The following is a 24372-nucleotide window of genomic DNA, read 5'->3' on the forward strand; positions in this document are numbered from 1 at the left end:
GTCATGCTGGTGTAGTCTATAGCTGAGCTGGTTAAACTGTAGTAGGGTCCACATAGATACTAGTCATGCCGGTGTAGTCTATAGCTGAGCTGGTTAAACTGTAGTAGGGTCCACATAGATACTAGTCATGCTGGTGTAGTCTATAGCTGAGCTGGTTAAACTGTAGTAGGGTCCACATAGATACTAGTCATGCTGGTGTAGTCTATAGCTGAGCTGGTTAAACTGTAGTAGGGTCCACATAGATACTAGTCATGCTGGTGTAGTCTATAGCTGAGCTGGTTAAACTGTAGTAGGGTCCACATAGATACTAGTCATGCTGGTGTAGTCTATAGCTGAGCTGGTTAAACTGTAGTAGGGTCCACATAGATACTAGTCATGCTGGTGTAGTCTATAGCTGAGCTGGTTAAACTGTAGTAGGGTCCACATAGATACTAGTCATGCTGGTGTAGTCTATAGCTGAGCTGGTTAAACTGTAGTAGGGTCCACATAGATACTAGTCATGCTGGTGTAGTCTATAGCTGAGCTGGTTAAACTGTAGTAGGGTCCACATAGATACTAGTCATGCTGGTGTAGTCTATAGCTGAGCTGGTTAAACTGTAGTAGGGTCCACATAGATACTAGTCATGCTGGTGTAGTCTATAGCTGAGCTGGTTAAACTGTAGTAGGGTCCACATAGATACTAGTCATGCTGGTGTAGTCTATAGCTGAGCTGGTTAAACTGTAGTAGGGTCCACATAGATACTAGTCATGCTGGTGTAGTCTATAGCTGAGCTGGTTAAACTGTAGTAGGGTCCACATAGATACTAGTCATGCTGGTGTAGTCTATAGCTGAGCTGGTTAAACTGTAGTAGGGTCCACATAGATACTAGTCATGCTGGTGTAGTCTATAGCTGAGCTGGTTAAACTGTAGTAGGGTCCACATAGATACTAGTCATGCTGGTGTAGTCTATAGCTGAGCTGGTTAAACTGTAGTAGGGTCCACATAGATACTAGTCATGCTGGTGTAGTCTATAGCTGAGCTGGTTAAACTGTAGTAGGGTCCACATAGATACTAGTCATGCTGGTGTAGTCTATAGCTGAGCTGGTTAAACTGTAGTAGGGTCCACATAGATACTAGTCATGCTGGTGTAGTCTATAGCTGAGCTGGTTAAACTGTAGTAGGGTCCACATAGATACTAGTCATGCTGGTGTAGTCTATAGCTGAGCTGGTTAAACTGTAGTAGGGTCCACATAGATACTAGTCATGCCGGTGTAGTCTATAGCTGAGCTGGTTAAACTGTAGTAGGGTCCACATAGATACTAGTCATGCCGGTGTAGTCTATAGCTGAGCTGGTTAAACTGTAGTAGGGTCCACATAGATACTAGTCATGCCGGTGTAGTCTATAGCTGAGCTGGTTAAACTGTAGTAGGGTCCACATAGATACTAGTCATGCTGGTGTAGTCTATAGCTGAGCTGGTTAAACTGTAGTAGGGTCCACATAGATACTAGTCATGCTGGTGTAGTCTATAGCTGAGCTGGTTAAACTGTAGTAGGGTCCACATAGATACTAGTCATGCTGGTGTAGTCTATAGCTGAGCTGGTTAAACTGTAGTAGGATCCACATAGATACTAGTCATGCTGGTGTAGTCTATAGCTGAGCTGGTTAAACTGTAGTAGGGTCCACATAGATACTAGTCATGCTGGTGTAGTCTATAGCTGAGCTGGTTAAACTGTAGTAGGGTCCACATAGATACTAGTCATGCTGGTGGTGATGGTCCCCAGATGTGATGATTTATTCTGCTCTGTTTTATGTACGATCCTTATTTTCTGACTGATTTGAATTTGAAGAGATTTAAGGTTTTCATATTTGATAAAATACAATGTCCATTTCCATGAATCATGATGTCTGGTGTTGATGTAACAACAGGTGGTCTTTTTAATCCACTATCCAGAGTCAGGAACAGATGAAGTAAGTTCTGCTACTGTTCAGTGATTAAATATATATACTTCTGTGAATATATGAACCATTTCCTTCAAAAAATAAACTGCTCACATTCTGGAGATAAACTTTGTAAGGACTGTGTGTGTTTTTGTGTAAATAGTTTCTGAAAAAAGTGTCCAGCTCAAACGCTGATTGTTGTTGTAAATGAGCGTTCTAAATGAGGGTTCTAAAAGAGCGTTCTAAATGAGGGTTCTAAACGAGGGTTCTAAATGAGGGTTCTAAAAGAGCGTTCTAAATGAGCGTTCTAAACGAGGGTTCTAAAAGAGCGTTCTAAATGAGCGTTCTAAACGAGGGTTCTAAATGAGCGTTCTAAACGAGGGTTCTAAATGAGCGTTTAAATGAGCGTTCTAAACGAGGGTTCTAAATGTGTGTTCTAAATTGAGAGGTAGCCTGACTGCCATTAGGTACCGAGATGAGATCCTCAGACCCCTTGTGAGACCATATGCTGGTGCGGTTGGCCCTGGGTTCCTCCTAATGCAAGACAATGCTAGACCTCATGTGGCTGGAGGTGTCAGCAGTTCCTGCAAGAGGAAGGCATTGATGCTATGGACTGGCCCGCCCGTTCCCCAGACCTGAATCCAATTGAGCACATCTGGGACATCATGTCTCGCTCCATCCACCAACGCCACGTTGCACCACAGACTGTCCAGGAGTTGGCGGATGCTTTAGTCCAGGTCTGGGAGGAGATCCCTCAGGAGACCATCCGCCACCTCATCAGGAGCATGCCCAGGCGTTGTAGGGAGGTCATTCAGGCACGTGGAGGCCACACACACTACTGAGCCTCATTTTGACTTGTTTTAAGGACATTACATCAAAGTTGGATCAGCCTGTAGTGTGGTTTTCCACTTTAATTTTTAGTGTGACTCCAAATCCAGACCTCCATGGGCTGATAAATTGGATTTCCATTGATTATTTTTGTGTGATTTTGTTATCAGCACATTCAACTATGTAAAGAAAAAAGTATTTAATAAGATTATTTATTTCATTCAGATCTAGGATGTGTTGTTTAAGTGTTCCCTTTATTTTTTTGAGCAGTATATATGAATTACCTACCTATAATTGTAATGTGATGAAATACTCCACCTATCCTGTGTTTATCAGATCAATGCAGATGAAGGGCATTAGATGTTGAGATTAACCAGTGTTAGAGTATTTACATGATGCATAGGAAGTGTAGTGTACTGTTTTTTAACATTATATTTCTGTATATATGAATTAACTAGTTAAATCCTGTTTCTAGTCTATTAGTTACAATGTGTAACCATTGATGTCCCAGGACCAAGATTGGTAAACACTGTTGAAGTGTATAATTGTAATACATACATGCAGACACAGCGTCATTCAAAGACTGGAATTTGATACTCCTGGTATTGGATATGACTGAAAAATAATCTCAAAGACATTCATACCTAAACTGCACCTTTATTTGCCAAGGTAGAGTACATGATCAGTGAATATATTAAATGTACAGGCTACAATGTGGGGATCTCATGCATGGTAATAACTACATGTATATACAACTTGCATCCTTGGCACAAAGTTATATTATATTCTACTCAATCCATAGGCTTCATTAATGTCATTCAGGCTGTTTTGAAGTTGATACAACTGGCTATGATAGCTGAGGTTCATAGGTTCTGAACTAATATGTATACCAAACGTTTGGGTCCATACACAGATCGGCTAGATAGCTAGCTACACATCCATAGGCATACAGGTATTTTAATCATCCACTGCACAATAAGCAAGAACATAGCTAGCTACGTTATTTCATCTATCTGCATGGCAAATATCAGCAAGGCAAGTTAACACAATTGTACATTCAATTTTCAGTAAATTCTTCAGCTGGCTAGATTCTATACATTCACTGTTTCACAAAACAACAGCCTGAGTTTGCTGGTTGTTTCAGGAGTCCCTAAAACAACCAGAATGACAATTACATACTCATGTCACAACACCCATAATGCTAGTCAGCTAGCTGGCTAATGTTAGCTAGTCAGCTAGTTGGTTCATGTTAGCTAGTCAGCTAGCTGGTTATTGTTAGCTAGTCAGCTAGCTGGTTAATGTTAGCTAGTCAGCTAGCTGGCTAATGTTAGCTAGTCAGCTAGCTGGCTAATGTTAGCTAGTCAGCTAGCTGGTTAATGTTAGCTAGTCAGCTAGCTGGTTAATGTTAGCTAGTCAGCTAGCTGTTTAATGTTAGCTAGTCCGTTAGCTGGCTAATGTTAGCTATTCAGCTAGCTGGCTAAATCGCGATTTTCGTAAATAAACTTTATGATAAGAAAAAGCATAATCGTTTGTCTCTACATTAACTAACATTTCTGTCAACTGTACATGTTTCTGCATGATTCGTTATGACGTTATAATCCCTTACATTTGCTTCCATCCTAGTATTTCTGTCCGCCATCTTTGATCCAGTTCAGTTCTGTGTAGGGGTTCCCCTCTCTCCTAGTGTTTCTGTCCGCCATCTTTGATCCAGTTCAGTTCTGTGTAGGGTTACGCCTCTCTCCTAGTATTTCTGTCCTCCATCTTTGATCCAGTTCAGTTCTGTGTAGGGGTACCCCTCTCTCCTAGTATTTCTGTCCGCCATCTTTGATCCAGTTCAGTTCTGTGTAGGGGTACCCCTCTCTCCTAGTATTGCTGAAGAAAGTAATGAATATTTTATGACCAGCGATGTGCCTTATTCCTACCCTTTAACTTTTTGTCTGACAAAATATACATTTTACTCAACTGCGTTACCCACTCCAGTCAGCAGATGGCGGTGTGGGAATTTAAGGTAATGCTGTTGGTGTGACGTATAATGTAGTGGACGGAACTCTTCTTTCAACAGCAGCAACAGTTAGTCGGACACCACGGTAGCTTGCTAGACAAAATAGCCGAACAATAAAGCTCTTTAGACGCGTTAGTGTATATTAGCCACTGTGTTTTAAACCCTCTTCTGTCGTCTAGTTAGTTATCCGATTTAATTTCATATTTACGGTGTTGTTGTTATTATTCAGCTAGCAGGCTGGTTAAGTTAGCATTAGCCTAGCTAGCTAACATCCCCGACCATGCGGTCACTGATCTACTCTCCTGCTAAAGAAGAGAATATCACAGTAAAACAAGACGTAGAGGGTGAGGCCGTTACTGTGAAAGAAGAAAAAGACGCGTTCAGAGTGAAAGAGGAGGAGGATGTTACAGTAAAAGAAGAGGAGGATGCAGTTTATGGAGTGAAAGATGAGGAGGAGATGACTGTTACATCGATAGAGGAGGAAACTGGACATCTGGGCCCGGTTTCCCAAACGCATCTTAAGGCGTCCAATGGTTCTAACGGTGAACTTAGCCATAAGATGGTTTTGAGAAACCGTTCCCTGATTAACACTAGTAAGTACTGTCTTAAAAACAGAGGCACAAACTCTGCAGTTGTTGAACTGATGTGTGGTGTTAAAGCGGAAATATGCAATAGCTACATCCATATTGTGACTTTTAAATTATTAATTTATAGCCATTGATTGTTGAAGAATATAACACATGCCTCATGAGCTTAGTTCACCAGTTTACCCAATCAGATCCCCAAATAAGCTTTTTTTACTCCAATGTCTAGAAACAATGTAAATCAACACTGTATAGCCTCAACATGGTTAAAACTATCATGTTGATATCATGGATGGTCAGTCCTTGCATCCATAGGTCTGTCTATGAATTTGAAAGTAGTTACATTTCTCCAACCCCCTAATCATCTTATTACCAAAACTGGTGGAATGACAGCTTTGTTATTGTATGAACTGCAGATTGCTGGGTTGTGTGAGTTTTTTCAACAGTAACAAAATGGCTGCCCAGAGGCTTGGTTTGGTAAACAGCTGAGGGATGGGGGAAGGAGGAGTGTAACCACTCAAATTTATTCATCCAGGATGTCATAATGATAGTTTAACCAGGTTTCTAGGCTATATAGTATATTCTAGAATTCATCCCTGATGTCATAATGATAGTTTAACCAGGTTTCTAGGATATATAGTATATTCTAGAATTCATCCATGATGTCATAATGATAGTTTAACCAGGTTTCTAGGATATATAGTATATTCTAGAATTCATCCATTATGTCATAATGATAGTTTAACCAGGTTTCTAGGCTATATAGTATATTCTAGAATTCATCCATGATGTCATAATGATAGTTTAACCAGGTTTCTAGGATATATAGTATATTCTATAACTGCCAGTGTAGATTTCCTGTGGAGGCAAATTATTAGAGCTGTTAAGTCATTGTATAATATTCAGCCAATTGTTTTTCATGCCATCACATTAAAGGCAAGACATACCTAGATTCAATTACATTCATGAATTGGTTTGAAACCTTTGTTTTAAACCCTTCTCAAAATTGGTGCCTTGCCGGATTTGTAAAAAATGGATTGTCATGAAACTCTATTTTTTAAATGTATTTAAATGTAACCTTTATTTAACTAGGCAAGTCAGTTAAGAACAAATTCTTATTTACAATGACTGCCTACCCCGGACACCGCTGGGCCAATTGTGCGCCGCCCTATGGGACTCCAAATCACGGCCGGTAGTGATACAGCCTGGATTTGAACCAGGGTATCTGTAGTGAAGCCTCAAGCACTGAGATGCAGTGTCCGCTGCGCCACTCGGGAGCCCCAAAATCATGTTCTAGTGCTGTCCCCAACTAAAATACATCTTGGTCAACCAAGAGTCATCTGTTCTTTCTACAAATCGCCCCATGTGTTTTTATAAAATCAACTGTATGTACTGAACTTGTCTGATGCTTTAAGCACGCTGTTTGATTAAATAATTTAAACACAAATGACTGGAGGGAGCCAGTCATCACTATAACCTGACTAGAGGGAGGGAGCCAGTCATCACTATAACCTGACTAGAGGGAGGGAGCCAGTCATCACTATAACCTGACTAGAGGGAGGGAGCCAGTCATCACTATAACCTGACTAGAGGGAGGGAGCCAGTCATCACTATAACCTGACTAGAGGGAGGGAGCCAGTCATCACTATAACCTGACTAGAGGGAGGGAGCCAGTCATCACTATAACCTGACTAGAGGGAGCCAGTCATCACTATAACCTGACTGGAGGGAGCCAGTCATCACTATAACCTGACTGGAGGGAGCCAGTCATCACTATAACCTGACTAGAGGGAGCCAGTCGTCACTATAACCTGACTAGAGGGAGCCAGTCGTCACTATAACCTGACTAGAGGGAGCCAGTCGTCACTATAACCTGACTAGAGGGAGCCAGTCGTCACTATAACCTGACTAGAGGGAGCCAGTCGTCACTATAACCTGACTAGAGGGAGCCAGTCGTCACTATAACCTGACTAGAGGGAGCCAGTCGTCACTATAACCTGACTAGAGGGAGGGAGCCAGTCGTCACTATAACCTGACTAGAGGGAGGGAGCCAGTCATCACTATAACCTGACTAGAGGGAGGGAGCCAGTCATCACTATAACCTGACTAGAGGGAGGGAGCCAGTCATCACTATAACCTGACTAGAGGGAGGGAGCCAGTCATCACTATAACCTGACTAGAGGGAGGGAGCCAGTCATCACTATAACCTGACTAGAGGGAGGGAGCCAGTCATCACTATAACCTGACTAGAGGGAGGGAGCCAGTCATCACTATAACCTGACTAGAGGGAGGGAGCCAGTCATCACTATAACCTGACTAGAGGGAGGGAGCCAGTCATCAATATAACCTGACTAGAGGGAGCCAGTCATCACTATAACCTGACTAGAGGGAGCCAGTCATCACTATAACCTGACTAGAGGGAGCCAGTCATCACTATAACCTGACTAGAGGGAGGGAGCCAGTCATCACTATAACCTGACTAGAGGGAGGGAGCCAGTCATCACTGTAACCTGACTAGAGGGAGGGAGCCAGTCATCACTATAACCTGACTAGAGGGAGGGAGCCAGTCATCACTATAACCTGACTAGAGGGAGGGAGCCAGTCATCACTATAACCTGACTAGAGGGAGGGAGCCAGTCATCACTATAACCTGACTAGAGGGAGGGAGCCAGTCATCACTATAACCTGACTAGAGGGAGGGAGCCAGTCATCACTATAACCTGACTAGAGGGAGGGAGCCAGTCATCACTATAACCTGACTAGAGGGGAGGGAGCCAGTCATCACTATAACCTGACTAGAGGGAGGGAGCCAGTCATCACTATAACCTGACTAGAGGGAGGGAGCCAGTCATCACTATAACCTGACTAGAGGGAGGGAGCCAGTCATCACTATAACCTGACTAGAGGGAGCCAGTCATCACTATAACCTGACTGGAGGGAGCCAGTCATCACTATAACCTGACTGGAGGGAGCCAGTCATCACTATAACCTGACTAGAGGGAGCCAGTCGTCACTATAACCTGACTAGAGGGAGGGAGCCAGTGATCACTATAACCTGACTAGAGGGAGGGAGCCAGTCGTCACTATAACCTGACTAGAGGGAGGGAGCCAGTCATCACTATAACCTGACTAGAGGGAGGGAGCCAGTCATCACTATAACCTGACTAGAGGGAGGGAGCCAGTCATCACTATAACCTGACTAGAGGGAGGGAGCCAGTCATCACTATAACCTGACTAGAGGGAGGGAGCCAGTCATCACTATAACCTGACTAGAGGGAGGGAGCCAGTCATCACTATAACCTGACTAGAGGGAGGGAGCCAGTCATCACTATAACCTGACCAGAGGGAGGGAGCCAGTCATCACTATAACCTGACTAGAGGGAGGGAGCCAGTCATCACTATAACCTGACTAGAGGGAGGGAGCCAGTCATCACTATAACCTGACTAGAGGGAGGGAGCCAGTCATCACTATAACCTGACTAGAGGGAGGGAGCCAGTCATCACTATAACCTGACTAGAGGGAGCCAGTCATCACTATAACCTGACTAGAGGGAGCCAGTCATCACTATAACCTGACTAGAGGGAGCCAGTCATCACTATAACCTGACTGGAGGGAGCCAGTCATCACTATAACCTGACTGGAGGGAGCCAGTCATCACTATAACCTGACTAGAGGGAGCCAGTCGTCACTATAACCTGACTAGAGGGAGGGAGCCAGTCATCACTATAACCTGACTAGAGGGAGGGAGCCAGTCATCACTATAACCTGACTAGAGGGAGCCAGTCATCAATATAACCTGACTAGAGGGAGCCAGTCATCAATATAACCTGACTAGAGGGAGGGAGCCAGTCATCACTATAACCTGACTAGAGGGAGGGAGCCAGTCATCACTATAACCTGACTAGAGGGAGCCAGTCATCACTATAACCTGACTAGAGGGAGCCAGTCATCACTATAACCTGACTAGAGGGAGCCAGTCATCACTATAACCTGACTAGAGGGAGGGAGCCAGTCATCACTATAACCTGACTAGAGGGAGGGAGCCAGTCATCACTGTAACCTGACTGGAGGGAGGGAGCCAGTCATCACTATAACCTGACTAGAGGGAGGGAGCCAGTCATCACTGTAACCTGACTGGAGGGAGGGAGCCAGTCATCACTATAACCTGACTAGAGGGAGGGAGCCAGTCATCACTATAACCTGACTAGAGGGGAGGGAGCCAGTCATCACTGTAACCTGACTGGAGGGAGGGAGCCAGTCATCACTATAACCTGACTAGAGGGAGGGAGCCAGTCATCACTATAACCTGACTAGAGGGAGGGAGCCAGTCATCACTATAACCTGACTAGAGGGAGGGAGCCAGTCATCACTATAACCTGACTAGAGGGAGGGAGCCAGTCATCACTATAACCTGACTAGAGGGAGGGAGCCAGTCATCACTGTAACCTGACTGGAGGGAGGGAGCCAGTCATCACTATAACCTGACTAGAGGGAGGGAGCCAGTCATCACTATAACCTGACTAGAGGGAGGGAGCCAGTCATCACTATAACCTGACTAGAGGAGCCAGTCATCACTATAACCTGACTAGAGGGAGCCAGTCATCACTATAACCTGACTAGAGGGAGGGAGCCAGTCATCACTATAACCTGACTAGAGGGAGGGAGCCAGTCATCACTATAACCTGACTAGAGGGAGCCAGTCATCACTATAACCTGACTAGAGGGAGCCAGTCGTCACTATAACCTGACTAGAGGGAGCCAGTCATCACTATAACCTGACTAGAGGGAGGGAGCCAGTCATCACTATAACCTGACTAGAGGGAGCCAGTCATCACTATAACCTGACTAGAGGGAGGGAGCCAGTCATCACTATAACCTGACTAGAGGGAGGGAGCCAGTCATCACTATAACCTGACTAGAGGGAGGGAGCCAGTCATCACTATAACCTGACTAGAGGGAGGGAGCCAGTCATCAATATAACCTGACTAGAGGGAGGGAGCCAGTCATCAATATAACCTGACTAGAGGGAGCCAGTCATCACTATAACCTGACTAGAGGGAGCCAGTCATCACTATAACCTGACTAGAGGGAGGGAGCTAGTCATCACTATAACCTGACTAGAGGGAGGGAGCCAGTCATCACTATAACCTGACTAGAGGGAGGGAGCCAGTCATCACTATAACCTGACTAGAGGGGAGCCAGTCATCACTATAACCTGACTAGAGGGGAGCCAGTCATCACTATAACCTGACTAGAGGGAGGGAGCCAGTCATCAATATAACCTGACTAGAGGGAGGGAGCCAGTCATCACTATAACCTGACTAGAGGGAGCCAGTCATCACTGTAACCTGACTAGAGGGAGGGAGCCAGTCATCACTATAACCTGACTAGAGGGAGGGAGCCAGTCATCACTATAACCTGACTAGAGGGAGGGAGCCAGTCATCACTATAACCTGACTAGAGGGAGGGAGCCAGTCATCACTATAACCTGACTAGAGGGAGGGAGCCAGTCATCACTATAACCTGACTAGAGGGAGGGAGCCAGTCATCACTATAACCTGACTAGAGGGAGCCAGTCATCACTATAACCTGACTAGAGGGAGGGAGCCAGTCATCACTATAACCTGACTAGAGGGAGCCAGTCATCACTATAACCTGACTAGAGGGAGGGAGCCAGTCATCACTATAACCTGACTAGGGGGAGCCAGTCATCACTATAACCTGACTAGAGGGAGCCAGTCATCACTATAACCTGACTAGAGGGAGGGAGCCAGTCATCACTATAACCTGACTAGAGGGGGGGAGCCAGTCGTCACTATAACCTGACTAGAGGGAGGGAGCCAGTCATCACTATAACCTGACTAGAGGGGAGCCAGTCATCACTATAACCTGACTAGAGGGAGGGAGCCAGTCATCACTATAACCTGACTAGAGGGAGGGAGCCAGTCATCACTATAACCTGACTAGAGGGAGGGAGCCAGTCATCACTATAACCTGACTAGAGGGAGGGAGCCAGTCATCACTATAACCTGACTAGAGGGAGGGAGCCAGTCATCACTATAACCTGACTAGAGGGAGGGAGCCAGTCATCACTATAACCTGACTAGAGGGAGGGAGCCAGTCATCACTATAACCTGACTAGAGGGGAGCCAGTCATCACTATAACCTGACTAGAGGGAGCCAGTCATCACTATAACCTGACTAGAGGGGAGCCAGTCATCAATATAACCTGACTAGAGGGAGGGAGCCAGTCATCACTATAACCTGACTAGAGGGAGGGAGCCAGTCATCACTATAACCTGACTAGAGGGAGGGAGCCAGTCATCACTATAACCTGACTAGAGGGAGGGAGCCAGTCATCACTATAACCTGACTAGAGGGAGCCAGTCATCACTATAACCTGACTAGAGGGGAGCCAGTCATCACTATAACCTGACTAGAGGGAGGGAGCCAGTCATCACTATAACCTGACTAGAGGGAGGGAGCCAGTCATCACTATAACCTGACTAGAGGGAGGGAGCCAGTCATCACTATAACCTGACTAGAGGGAGGGAGCCAGTCATCACTATAACCTGACTAGAGGGAGGGAGCCAGTCATCACTATAACCTGACTAGAGGGGAGGGAGCCAGTCATCACTATAACCTGACTAGAGGGAGGGAGCCAGTCATCACTATAACCTGACTAGAGGGAGGGAGCCAGTCATCACTATAACCTGACTGGAGGGAGGGAGCCAGTCATCACTATAACCTGACTAGAGGGAGGGAGCCAGTCATCACTATAACCTGACTAGAGGGAGGGAGCCAGTCATCACTATAACCTGACTAGAGGGAGGGAGCCAGTCATCACTATAACCTGACTAGAGGGAGGGAGCCAGTCATCACTATAACCTGACTAGAGGGGGGAGCCAGTCATCACTATAACCTGACTAGAGGGAGGAGCCAGTCATCACTATAACCTGACTAGAGGGAGCCAGTCATCACTATAACCTGACTAGAGGGAGGGAGCCAGTCATCACTATAACCTGACTAGAGGGGAGGGAGCCAGTCATCACTATAACCTGACTAGAGGGAGGGAGCCAGTCATCACTATAACCTGACTAGAGGGGAGGGAGCCAGTCATCACTATAACCTGACTAGAGGGAGGGAGCCAGTCATCACTATAACCTGACTAGAGGGAGGGGAGCCAGTCATCACTATAACCTGACTAGAGGGAGGGAGCCAGTCATCACTATAACCTGACTAGAGGGAGGGAGCCAGTCATCACTATAACCTGACTAGAGGGAGGGAGCCAGTCATCACTATAACCTGACTAGAGGGAGGGAGCCAGTCATCACTATAACCTGACTAGAGGGAGGGAGCCAGTCATCACTATAACCTGACTAGAGGGGGGAGCCAGTCATCACTATAACCTGACTAGAGGGAGGGAGCCAGTCATCACTATAACCTGACTAGAGGGAGGGAGCCAGTCATCACTATAACCTGACTAGAGGGAGGGAGCCAGTCATCACTATAACCTGACTAGAGGGAGGGAGCCAGTCATCACTATAACCTGACTAGAGGGAGGGAGCCAGTCATCACTATAACCTGACTAGAGGGAGGGAGCCAGTCATCACTATAACCTGACTAGAGGGAGGGAGCCAGTCATCACTATAACCTGACTAGAGGGAGGGAGCCAGTCATCACTATAACCTGACTAGAGGGAGGGAGCCAGTCATCACTATAACCTGACTAGAGGGAGGGAGCCAGTCATCACTATAACCTGACTAGAGGGAGGGAGCCAGTCATCACTATAACCTGACTAGAGGGAGGGAGCCAGTCATCACTATAACCTGACTAGAGGGGAGGGAGCCAGTCATCACTATAACCTGACTAGAGGGAGGGAGCCAGTCATCACTATAACCTGACTAGAGGGAGGGAGCCAGTCATCACTATAACCTGACTAGAGGGAGGGAGCCAGTCATCACTATAACCTGACTAGAGGGAGGGAGCCAGTCATCACTATAACCTGACTAGAGGGAGGGAGCCAGTCATCACTATAACCTGACTAGAGGGAGGGAGCCAGTCATCACTATAACCTGACTAGAGGGAGGGAGCCAGTCATCACTATAACCTGACTAGAGGGAGGGAGCCAGTCATCACTATAACCTGACTAGAGGGAGGGAGCCAGTCATCACTATAACCTGACTAGAGGGAGGGAGCCAGTCATCACTATAACCTGACTAGAGGGAGGGAGCCAGTCATCACTATAACCTGACTAGAGGGAGGGAGCCAGTCATCACTATAACCTGACTAGAGGGAGGGAGCCAGTCATCACTATAACCTGACTAGAGGGAGGGAGCCAGTCATCACTATAACCTGACTAGAGGGAGGGAGCCAGTCATCACTATAACCTGACTAGAGGGAGGGAGCCAGTCATCACTATAACCTGACTAGAGGGAGGGAGCCAGTCATCACTATAACCTGACTAGAGGGAGGGAGCCAGTCATCACTATAACCTGACTAGAGGGAGGGAGCCAGTCATCACTATAACCTGACTAGAGGGAGGGAGCCAGTCATCACTATAACCTGACTAGAGGGAGGGAGCCAGTCATCACTATAACCTGACTAGAGGGAGGGAGCCAGTCATCACTATAACCTGACTAGAGGGAGGGAGCCAGTCATCACTATAACCTGACTAGAGGGAGGGAGCCAGTCATCACTATAACCTGACTAGAGGGAGGGAGCCAATCATCACTATAACCTGACTAGAGGGGAGCCAGTCATCACTATAACCTGACTAGAGGGAGGGAGCCAGTCATCACTATAACCTGACTAGAGGGAGCCAGTCATCACTATAACCTGACTAGAGGGAGGGAGCCAGTCATCACTATAACCTGACTGGAGGGAGGGAGCCAGTCATCACTATAACCTGACTGGAGGGAGGGAGCCAGTCATCACTATAACCTGACTAGAGGGAGGGAGCCAGTCATCACTATAACCTGACTAGAGGGAGGGAGCCAGTCATCAATATAACCTGACTAGAGGGAACCAGTCATCACTATAACCTGACTAGAGGGAGGGAGCCAGTCACCACTATAACCTGACTAGAGGGAGGGAGCCAGTCATCACTATAACCTGACTAGAGGGAGGGAGCCAGTCATCACTATAACCTGACTAGAGGGAGGGAGCCAGTCATCACTATAACCTGACTAGAGGGAGGGAGCCAGTCGTCACTATAACCTGACTAGAGGGAGGGAGCCAGTCATCACTATAACCTGACTAGAGGGAGGGAGCCAGTCATCACTATAACCTGACTAGAGGGAGGGAGCCAGTCATCACTATAACCTGACTAGAGGGGAGGGAGCCAGTCATCACTATAACCTGACTAGAGGGAGGGAGCCAGTCATCACTATAACCTGACTAGAGGGAGGGAGCCAGTCATCACTATAACCTGACTAGAGGGAGGGAGCCAGTCATCACTATAACCTGACTAGAGGGAGGGAGCCAGTCATCACTATAACCTGACTAGAGGGAGGGAGCCAGTCATCACTATAACCTGACTGGAGGGAGGGAGCCAGTCATCACTATAACCTGACTGGAGGGGAGGGAGCCAGTCATCACTATAACCTGACTAGAGGGGAGCCAGTCATCACTATAACCTGACTAGAGGGAGGGAGCCAGTCATCACTATAACCTGACTAGAGGGAGGGAGCCAGTCATCACTATAACCTGACTAGAGGGAGGGAGCCAGTCATCACTATAACCTGACTAGAGGGAGGGAGCCAGTCATCACTATAACCTGACTAGAGGGAGGGAGCCAGTCATCACTATAACCTGACTAGAGGGAGCCAGTCATCACTATAACCTGACTAGAGGGAGGGAGCCAGTCATCACTATAACCTGACTAGAGGGAGGGAGCCAGTCATCACTATAACCTGACTAGAGGGAGCCAGTCATCAATATAACCTGACTAGAGGGAGCCAGTCGTCACTATAACCTGACTGGAGGGAGGGAGCCAGTCATCACTATAACCTGACTAGAGGGAGGGAGCCAGTCATCACTATAACCTGACTAGAGGGAGGGAGCCAGTCATCACTATAACCTGACTAGAGGGAGGGAGCCAGTCATCAATATAACCTGACTAGAGGGAGCCAGTCATCACTATAACCTGACTAGAGGGAGCCAGTCATCACTATAACCTGACTAGAGGGGAGGGAGCCAGTCATCACTATAACCTGACTAGAGGGAGCCAGTCATCACTATAACCTGACTAGAGGGAGGGAGCCAGTCATCACTATAACCTGACTAGAGGGAGCCAGTCATCACTATAACCTGACTAGAGGGAGCCAGTCATCAATATAACCTGACTAGAGGGAGGGAGCCAGTCATCACTATAACCTGACTAGAGGGAGGGAGCCAGTCATCACTATAACCTGACTAGAGGGAGCCAGTCATCACTATAACCTGACTAGAGGGAGCCAGTCATCACTATAACCTGACTAGAGGGAGGGAGCCGGTCATCACTATAACCTGACTAGAGGGAGGGAGCCAGTCATCACTATAACCTGACTAGAGGGAGCCAGTCATCACTATAACCTGACTAGAGGGAGCCAGTCATCAATATAACCTGACTAGAGGGAGGGAGCCAGTCATCACTATAACCTGACTAGAGGGAGGGAGCCAGTCATCACTATAACCTGACTAGAGGGAGGGAGCCAGTCATCACTATAACCTGACTAGAGGGAGCCAGTCATCACTATAACCTGACTAGAGGGAGGGAGCCAGTCATCAATATAACCTGACTAGATGGAGGGAGCCAGTCATCAATATAACCTGACTAGATGGAGGAGCCAGTCATCAATATAACCTGACTAGAGGGAGGGAGCCAGTCATCACTATAACCTGACTAGAGGGAGCCAGTCATCACTATAACCTGACTAGAGGGAGCCAGTCATCACTATAACCTGACTAGAGGGAGGGAGCCAGTCATCACTATAACCTGACTAGAGGGAGGGAGCCAGTCATCACTATAACCTGACTAGAGGGGAGGGAGCCAGTCATCAATATAACCTGACTAGAGGGAGCCAGTCATCACTATAACCTGACTAGAGGGAGCCAGTCATCACTATAACCTGACTAGAGGAGGGAGCCAGTCATCACTATAACCTGACTAGAGGGAGCCAGTCATCACTATAACCTGACTAGAGGGAGCCAGTCATCACTATAACCTGACTGGAGGGAGCCAGTCATCACTATAACCTGACTAGAGGGAGCCAGTCATCACTATAACCTGACTAGAGGGAGGGAGCCAGTCATCACTATAACCTGACTAGAGGGAGCCAGTCATCACTATAACCTGACTAGAGGGAGCCAGTCATCACTATAACCTGACTAGAGGGAGGGAGCCAGTCATCACTATAACCTGACTAGAGGGAGGGAGCCAGTCATCACTATAACCTGACTAGAGGGAGGGAGCCAGTCATCACTATAACCTGACTAGAGGGAGGGAGCCAGTCATCACTATAACCTGACTAGAGGGAGGGAGCCAATCATCACTATAACCTGACTAGAGGGAGCCAGTCATCACTATAACCTGACTAGAGGGAGCCAGTCATCACTATAACCTGACTAGAGGGAGGGAGCCAGTCATCACTATAACCTGACTAGAGGGAGGGAGCCAGTCATCACTATAACCTGACTAGAGGGAGGGAGCCAGTCATCACTATAACCTGACTAGAGGGAGGGAGCCAGTCATCACTATAACCTGACTAGAGGGAGGGAGCCAGTCATCACTATAACCTGACTAGAGGGAGCGAGCCAGTCATCACTATAACCTGACTAGAGGGAGGGAGCCAGTCGTCACTATAACCTGACTAGAGGGAGCCGACCAGTTCTGAAAGCCTTTTGCCGTACCCTCATCCTACTCCTCTGGTGATGTAGACGTTATCCCAGGCCCTGTGTGTCCCCAGGCGCTCTCATTTGTTGACTTCTGTAACCGTAAAAGCCTTGGTTTCATGCATGTTAACATCAGAAGGCTCCTCCCTAAGTTTGTTTTACTCACTGCTTTAGCACACTCCGCCAACCTTGATGTCCTTGCCGTGTCTGAATCCTGGTTAGGAAGATAACCAACAATTCTGAAATTTCCATCCCCAACTACAACATTTTCCATCAAAATGAGAGGAGTTGCAATCTACTGCAGAGATGGCCTGCAAAGTTCTATCATACTTTCCAGGTCTAAGCCCAAACAGTTCGAGCTTCTAATTAAAAAAATTAATCTCTCCAGAAATAAGTCTCACTGTTGCCGCCTGTTACAGACCCCCCCTCAGCTCCCAGCTGTGCCCTGGACACCATATGTGAATTGGTTGGCCCCCATCTATCTTCAGAGTTCGTTCTGTTAGGTGACCTAAACTGGGATATGCTTAACCTCTCTAGAGGGTTAAGCATATCACTGGCCAACATCCAGTGAAATTGCAGAGCGCCAAATTCAAAAACAGAAATACTCATAAGAATTCATAAAACATACAAGTGTTATACATCGGTTTAAAGATTAACTTCTTGTTAATCAAACCACGGTGTCAGATTTCAAAAAGGCTTTACCGTGAAAGCATACCATGCGATTATCTGAGAACAGCGCCCAGCAGACAAATCATTAGTAACAGTTACCAGCCAAGTAGAGGAGTTACACAAGTCAGAAATAGCGATAAAATGAATCACTTACTTTTGATGATCTTCATATCGTTGCAACTCACAAGACTCCCATTTACTCAATAAATGTTTGTTTTGTTCGATAAAGTCTCTCTTTATATCCAAAAACCTCCGTTTTGTTCATGCGTTTTGTTCAGTAATCCACAGGCTCAAAGGCAATCACAACAGCCAGACAAAAAATCCGAAAAGTATCAGTAAAGTTCGTAGAAACATGTCAAACGATGTTTATAATCAATCCTCAGGTTTTTAGCCTAAATAATAGAAAACATTTCAACCGGACAATAACGTCTTCAGTATAAAAGGTAAACAAGAAAGGCGCGCTCTCAGTCTCGCGCATGAAAAATCTCTGGGACACTGAATGGTCCACTCATTCAGAGTGGTCTTACGCTCTCATTTTTCAGGATGCAAGCCTGAAACTATTTCTAAAGACTGTTGACATCTAGTGGAAGCCATAGGAAATGCAATTTGAGACCTAAGTCAATGGAATCTGAATAGGCAGTCAATGGAAAACTACAAAAATAAAAAAAATCCCACTTCCTGGATGGATTTTTCTCAGGTTTTCGCCTGTCATATCAGTTCTGTTATTTACATTTACATTTTAGTCATTTGGCAGATGCTCTTATCCAGAGCGACTTACAGTAGTGAATGCATACATTTCATTTCATGCATTTTTTGTACTGGCCCCCCGTGGGAATCAAACCCACAACGCTGGCGTTGCAAACACCATGCTGGCGTTGCAAACACCATGCTCTACCAACTGAGCCACAGGGAAGGCCTGTTATACTCACAGACATTATTTTAACAGTTTTGGAAACTTTAGAGTGTTTTCTATCCAAATCTACCAAGTTTACGTTGGCAGTGCCAAAGTGCCCCCTACCCTAGTGAGGTTAACACCCCGGCTGTCCTACAATCCAAACTAGATTTTTACATTACATTTTAGTCATTTAGCAGACGCTCTTATCCAGAGTGACTTACAAATTGGTGCATTCACCTATAATATCCAGTGGAACAACCACTTTACAATAGTGCATCTAAATCTTTTAAGGGGGGGGGGTTAGAAGGATTACCTTATCCTATCCCAGGTATTCCTTGAAGAGGTGGGGTTTCAGGTGTCTCCGGAAGGTGGTGATTGACTCCGCTGTCCTGGCGTCGTGAGGGAGCTTGTTCCACCATTGGGGTGCCAGAGCAGCGAACAGTTTTGACTGGGCTGAGCGGGAACTGTGCTTCCTCAGAGGTAGGGAGGCGAGCAGGCCAGAGGTGGATGAACGCAGTGCCCTTGTTTGGGTGTAGGGCCTGATCAGAGCCTGAAGGTACGGAGGTGCCGTTCCCCTCACAGCTCCGTAGGCAAGCACCATGGTCTTGTAGCGGATGCGAGCTTCGACTGGAAGCCAGTGGAGAGAGCGGAGGAGCGGGGTGACGTGAGAGAACTTGGGAAGGTTGAACACCAGACGGGCTGCGGCGTTCTGGATGAGTTGTAGGGGTTTAATGGCACAGGCAGGGAGCCCAGCCAACAGCGAGTTGCAGTAATCCAGACGGGAGATGACAAGTGCCTGGATTAGGACCTGCGCCGCTTCCTGTGTGAGGCAGGGTCGTACTCTGCGAATGTTGTAGAGCATGAACCTACAGGATCGGGTCACCGCCTTGATGTTGGTGGAGAACGACAGGGTGTTGTCCAGGGTCACGCCAAGGCTCTTAGCACTCTGGGAGGAGGACACAAGGGAGTTGTCAACCGTGATGGCGAGCTCATGGAACGGGCAGTCCTTCCCGGGAGGAAGAACAGCTCCGTCTTGCCGAGGTTCAGCTTGAGGTGGTGATCCGTCATCCACACTGATATGTCTGCCAGACATGCAGAGATGCGATTCGCCACCTGGTTGTCAGAAGGGGGAAAGGAGAAGATTAATTGTGTGTCATCTGCATAGCAATGATATGAGAGACCATGTGAGGATATGACAGAGCCAAGTGACTTGGTGTATAGCGAGAATCTCAATCTCACACAAATTATCAAGGAACCCACCAGGTTCAACCCTAAATCTGTAAACATGGGCACCCTCATAGATATTATCCTGACCAACTTGCCCTCCAAATACACCTCTGCTGTTTTCAATCAGGATCTCAGCGATTACTGCCTCATTGGCTGCATCCGTTATGGGTTTGCGGTCAAACGACCACCCCTCATCACTGTCAAACGCTCCCTAAAACACTTCTGCGAGCAGGCTTTTCTAATTGACCTGGCCCGGGTATCCTGGAAGGATATTGACCTCATCCAGTCAGTAGGGGATGCCTGGTTGTTCTTTATTTGTAATTTCCTCACCACCTTAGATAAGCATGCCCCTTTCAAAAAATGTAGAACTAAGAACAGATATAGCCCTTGGTTCACTCCAGACCTGACTGCCCTCGACCAGCACAAAAACATAGAATAGGCTCCGCGATATGCAACTTTTCAGAGAGTCAGGAACCAATACACACAGTCAGTTAGGAAAGCAAAGGCTAGCTTTTTCAAACAGAAATTTGCATCCTGTAGCTCTAACTCCAAAAAGTTTTGGGACACTGTAAAGTCCATGGAGGATAAGAGCACCTCTTCCCAGCTGCCCACTGCACTGAGGCTAGGAAACACTGTCACCACCGATAACTCCACGATAATCGAGAATTTCAATAAGCAATTCTCTACGGCTGGCCATGCTTTCCTCCTGGCTACCCTAACCCCGGCCAACAGCTCCCCGCAGCTACTTCCCCAAGCCTCCCCATCTTCTCCTTCACCCAAATCCAGATAGCTGATGTTCTGAAAGAGTTGCAAAACCTGGACCCGTACAAATCAGCTGGGCTAGACAATCTGGACCCTCTCTTTCTAAAATTATCCGCCGCCATTGTGGCAACCCCATTACTAGTCTGTTCAACCTCTCTTTCGTATTGTCCGAGATTCCCAAAGATTGAAAGCTTCCGCGGTCATCCCCCTCTTCAAAGGGGGTGATACTCTAGACCCAAACTATTACAGACCTATATCCATCCTGCCCTGCCGTTCTAAAGTCTTCGAAAGTCAAGTTAACCTCTCTAGGGTAGGTGGGACGAAATCGTCCCACCTACTCAACAGCCAGTGGAATCCCGTGGCGCGTTATTCAAATACCTTAGAAATGCTATTACTTCAATTTCTCAAACATATGACTATTTTACACCATTTTAAAGATAAGACTCTTGTTAATCTAACCACACTGTCCGATTTCAAAAAGGCTTTACAACGAAAGCAAAACATTAGATTATGTCAGCAGAGTACCCAGCCAGAAATAATCAGACACCCATTTTTCAAGCTAGCATATAATGTCACATAAACCCAAACCACAGTTAAATGCAGCACTAACCTTTGATGATCTTCATCAGATGACACCCCTAGGACATTATGTTATACAATACATGCATGTTTTGTTCAATCAAGTTCATATTTATATATCAAAAACCAGCTTTTTACATTAGCATGTGACGTTCAGAACTAGCATACCCCCCGCAAACTTCCGGTGAATTTACTAAATTACTCATGATAAACGTTCACAAAAAACATAACAATTATTTTAAGAATTATAGATACAGAACTCCTCTATGCACTCGCTATGTCCGATTTTAAAATAGCTTTTCGGTGAAAGCACATTTTGCAATATTCTGAGTACATAGCCCGGCCATCACAGGCTAGCTATTTTGACACCCACCAAGTTTAGCCCTCACCAAAATCAGATTTACTATTAGAAAAGTTTGATTACCTTTGCTGACTTCGTCAGAATGCACTCCCAGGACTTCTACTTCAATAACAAATGTTGGTTTGGTTCAAAATAATCCATAGTTATATCCAAATAGCGGCGTTTTGTTCGTGCGTTCCAGACACTATCCGAAAGGTAAATAAGGGTCACGCGCCCGACGCGTTTCGTGACAAAAAAATTCTAAATATTCCATTACCGTACTTCGAAGCATGTCAACCGCTGTTTAAAATCAATTTTTATGCGATTTTTCTCGTAAAAAGCGATAATATTCCGACCGGGAAACCCTGTATACGCTCAAAGAGAGAGAAAGTAAAAATGGAGTTGGCCCGTGCACGCCCCTCCATTCTCATTGTTCTCAGATCGACCACTTACTGAAGGCGCTAATGTGTTTCAGCCTGGGGCTCCAAAGCCAAGATTCAAATTTCTGGCGCCTTCTGAGAGCCTATGGGAGCGTTAGAAAATGTCACGTCATGCCAGAGATCCCCTGTTTTGGTTAGAGATGATCAAAGAAGGCCATGAAATGGTCAGAGAGAGCGCTTCCTGTTTGGAATCTTCTCAGGTTTCGGCCTGCCAAATGAGTTCTGTTATACTCACAGACACCATTCAAACAGTTTTAGAAACTTTGGAGTGTTTTCTATCCAAAGGTAATAATTATATGCATATTCTAGTTTCTGGGCAGGAGTAATAATCAGATTAAATTGGGTATGTTTTTTATCCGGCCGTGCAAATACTGCCCCCTATCCCCAACAGGTTAACAACACCCAAATGGATAACGCTGTTCTTAATACTGTAGCAAACATTATATTAAGCAGGACATTCAAGCGAGCCTTACAATTATAATCCAAAGTAGTGTGAAATGCACTCATAAGCAACCTGGAAATGGAGGTTACTCCCCTGAGTTTTCCCCCATTCACATTCAGAATACATTGTGAAAAACTAAAATCTTTGCTCACCATTTTTGCTCCAGGCAGATATAGTACATCCATAACTATCGGTTTCCTCATTAGCAGGGAGGAGTTTCTACAATCAAATTGCATGTGCATCGCCCTCATGCCACAATTTTAGGAAACACAGAAAGGGCCCTACATTGGAGACCAATTAGTCATCTGGCACAGTGCTTAAGAGTTTCAACAACATGAATAACTTATTTCTAGCCTACAATCATCGATGTTACTACTAATGTGAAAACAAGACAAATATGACTGTTCTTGCTCATTTTAAGACAATTGTCAAGTAATTTTAACGTTCATTATAGACGTCAATTGTTGTACAACATCATGGCAATGCTGTTGGCATCACCTTTTACAGTGGATTTCCGCTGTTGTGGGCCTTGAACCATCTGTCTGACTTTGTTGTTCACACAGGAGAGATATGGGACTATCGTGGATCCTCTGGGGAGCCTCAACAACCTCTTGATGCTGACGAGGTAGAGAAGAGTCTCTCCAGATCAGAACACCTCAAGAAACACCTGCAGAGACCCACAGGGAAGAGAACTCACCGCTACTCTGACTGTGGGAAGAGATTCACCTCATCAACAGGCATTCAAATTCATCAGAGAACACACACAGGAGAGAAACCTTATAGCTGTGATCAATGTGGGAAGAGTTATAATTCATCTAGCAATCTTATTGTACACCAAAGAACACACACAGGAGAGAAACCTTATAGCTGTGGTCAATGTGGGAAGAGTTTTACTGAGTCAGGCAAACTGAAATCACACCAGAGAACACACACAGGAGAGAAACCTTATAGCTGTGGTCAATGTGGGAAGAGTTTTACTCAGTCAAGCAACCTGATATCACACCAGAGAACACACACTGGAGAGAAACCTTTTATCTGTGGTCAATGTGGTAAGAGTTTTACTACATCTGGCTCTCTGACTGAACACCAGAGAACACACACAGGAGAGAAACCTTGCTGTAATCAATGTGGGAAGAGTTTTTCTACATCTGGCTATCTATCAATACACCAGAGAACACACACAGGAGAGAAACCTTGCTGTAATCAATGTGGGAAGAGTTTTTCTACATCTGGCTATCTATCAATACACCAGAGAACACACACAGGAGAGAAACTTTATAGCTGTGATCTATGTTGGAAGAGATACTCTGATAAAAGATCTCTGATCAAACATCAGAAAATACATACATGAAGGAATTGTTTCATGATATCAATGAAAAAATGTCAATGTTTTTAACATTGTAGTAGGAGTATTTTTTGGAATTTCACAATTTAGAACCCTAAACGTTTGCCCCATTCAATTGATTTCAACATGATATGGATATTAGCCTTGGGAAAAATCCAGGCTCTGAATTGAAAGAGTACTTACCATGTTGGTGACCCACTTGAATCAAAATGCAACACTTCAAAATGTATCTGGCTGTTTTCTACAAATTGTCCTCTAACCAGGGATGTACACATTATTCCCAGATTCCATGTGGTTTTTGAGCTGTTCGTTTTAACAGGACGTGCAAACTCATCTCCCTCCTCTCACACAAATGATTTTAGCATGATATCGATGAGTTATGACAAATAAGTGTTGTGTTCCTTTGTTCAGCGACCCCTACATTTAAATGCATCACTCCAAAATGTAGCTGACTGTCTTCTGCAG

The sequence above is a fragment of the Salmo salar genome, unplaced genomic scaffold (assembly GCF_905237065.1).
Source record: "Salmo salar unplaced genomic scaffold, Ssal_v3.1, whole genome shotgun sequence".
Taxonomy (NCBI): Eukaryota; Metazoa; Chordata; class Actinopteri; order Salmoniformes; family Salmonidae; genus Salmo; species Salmo salar.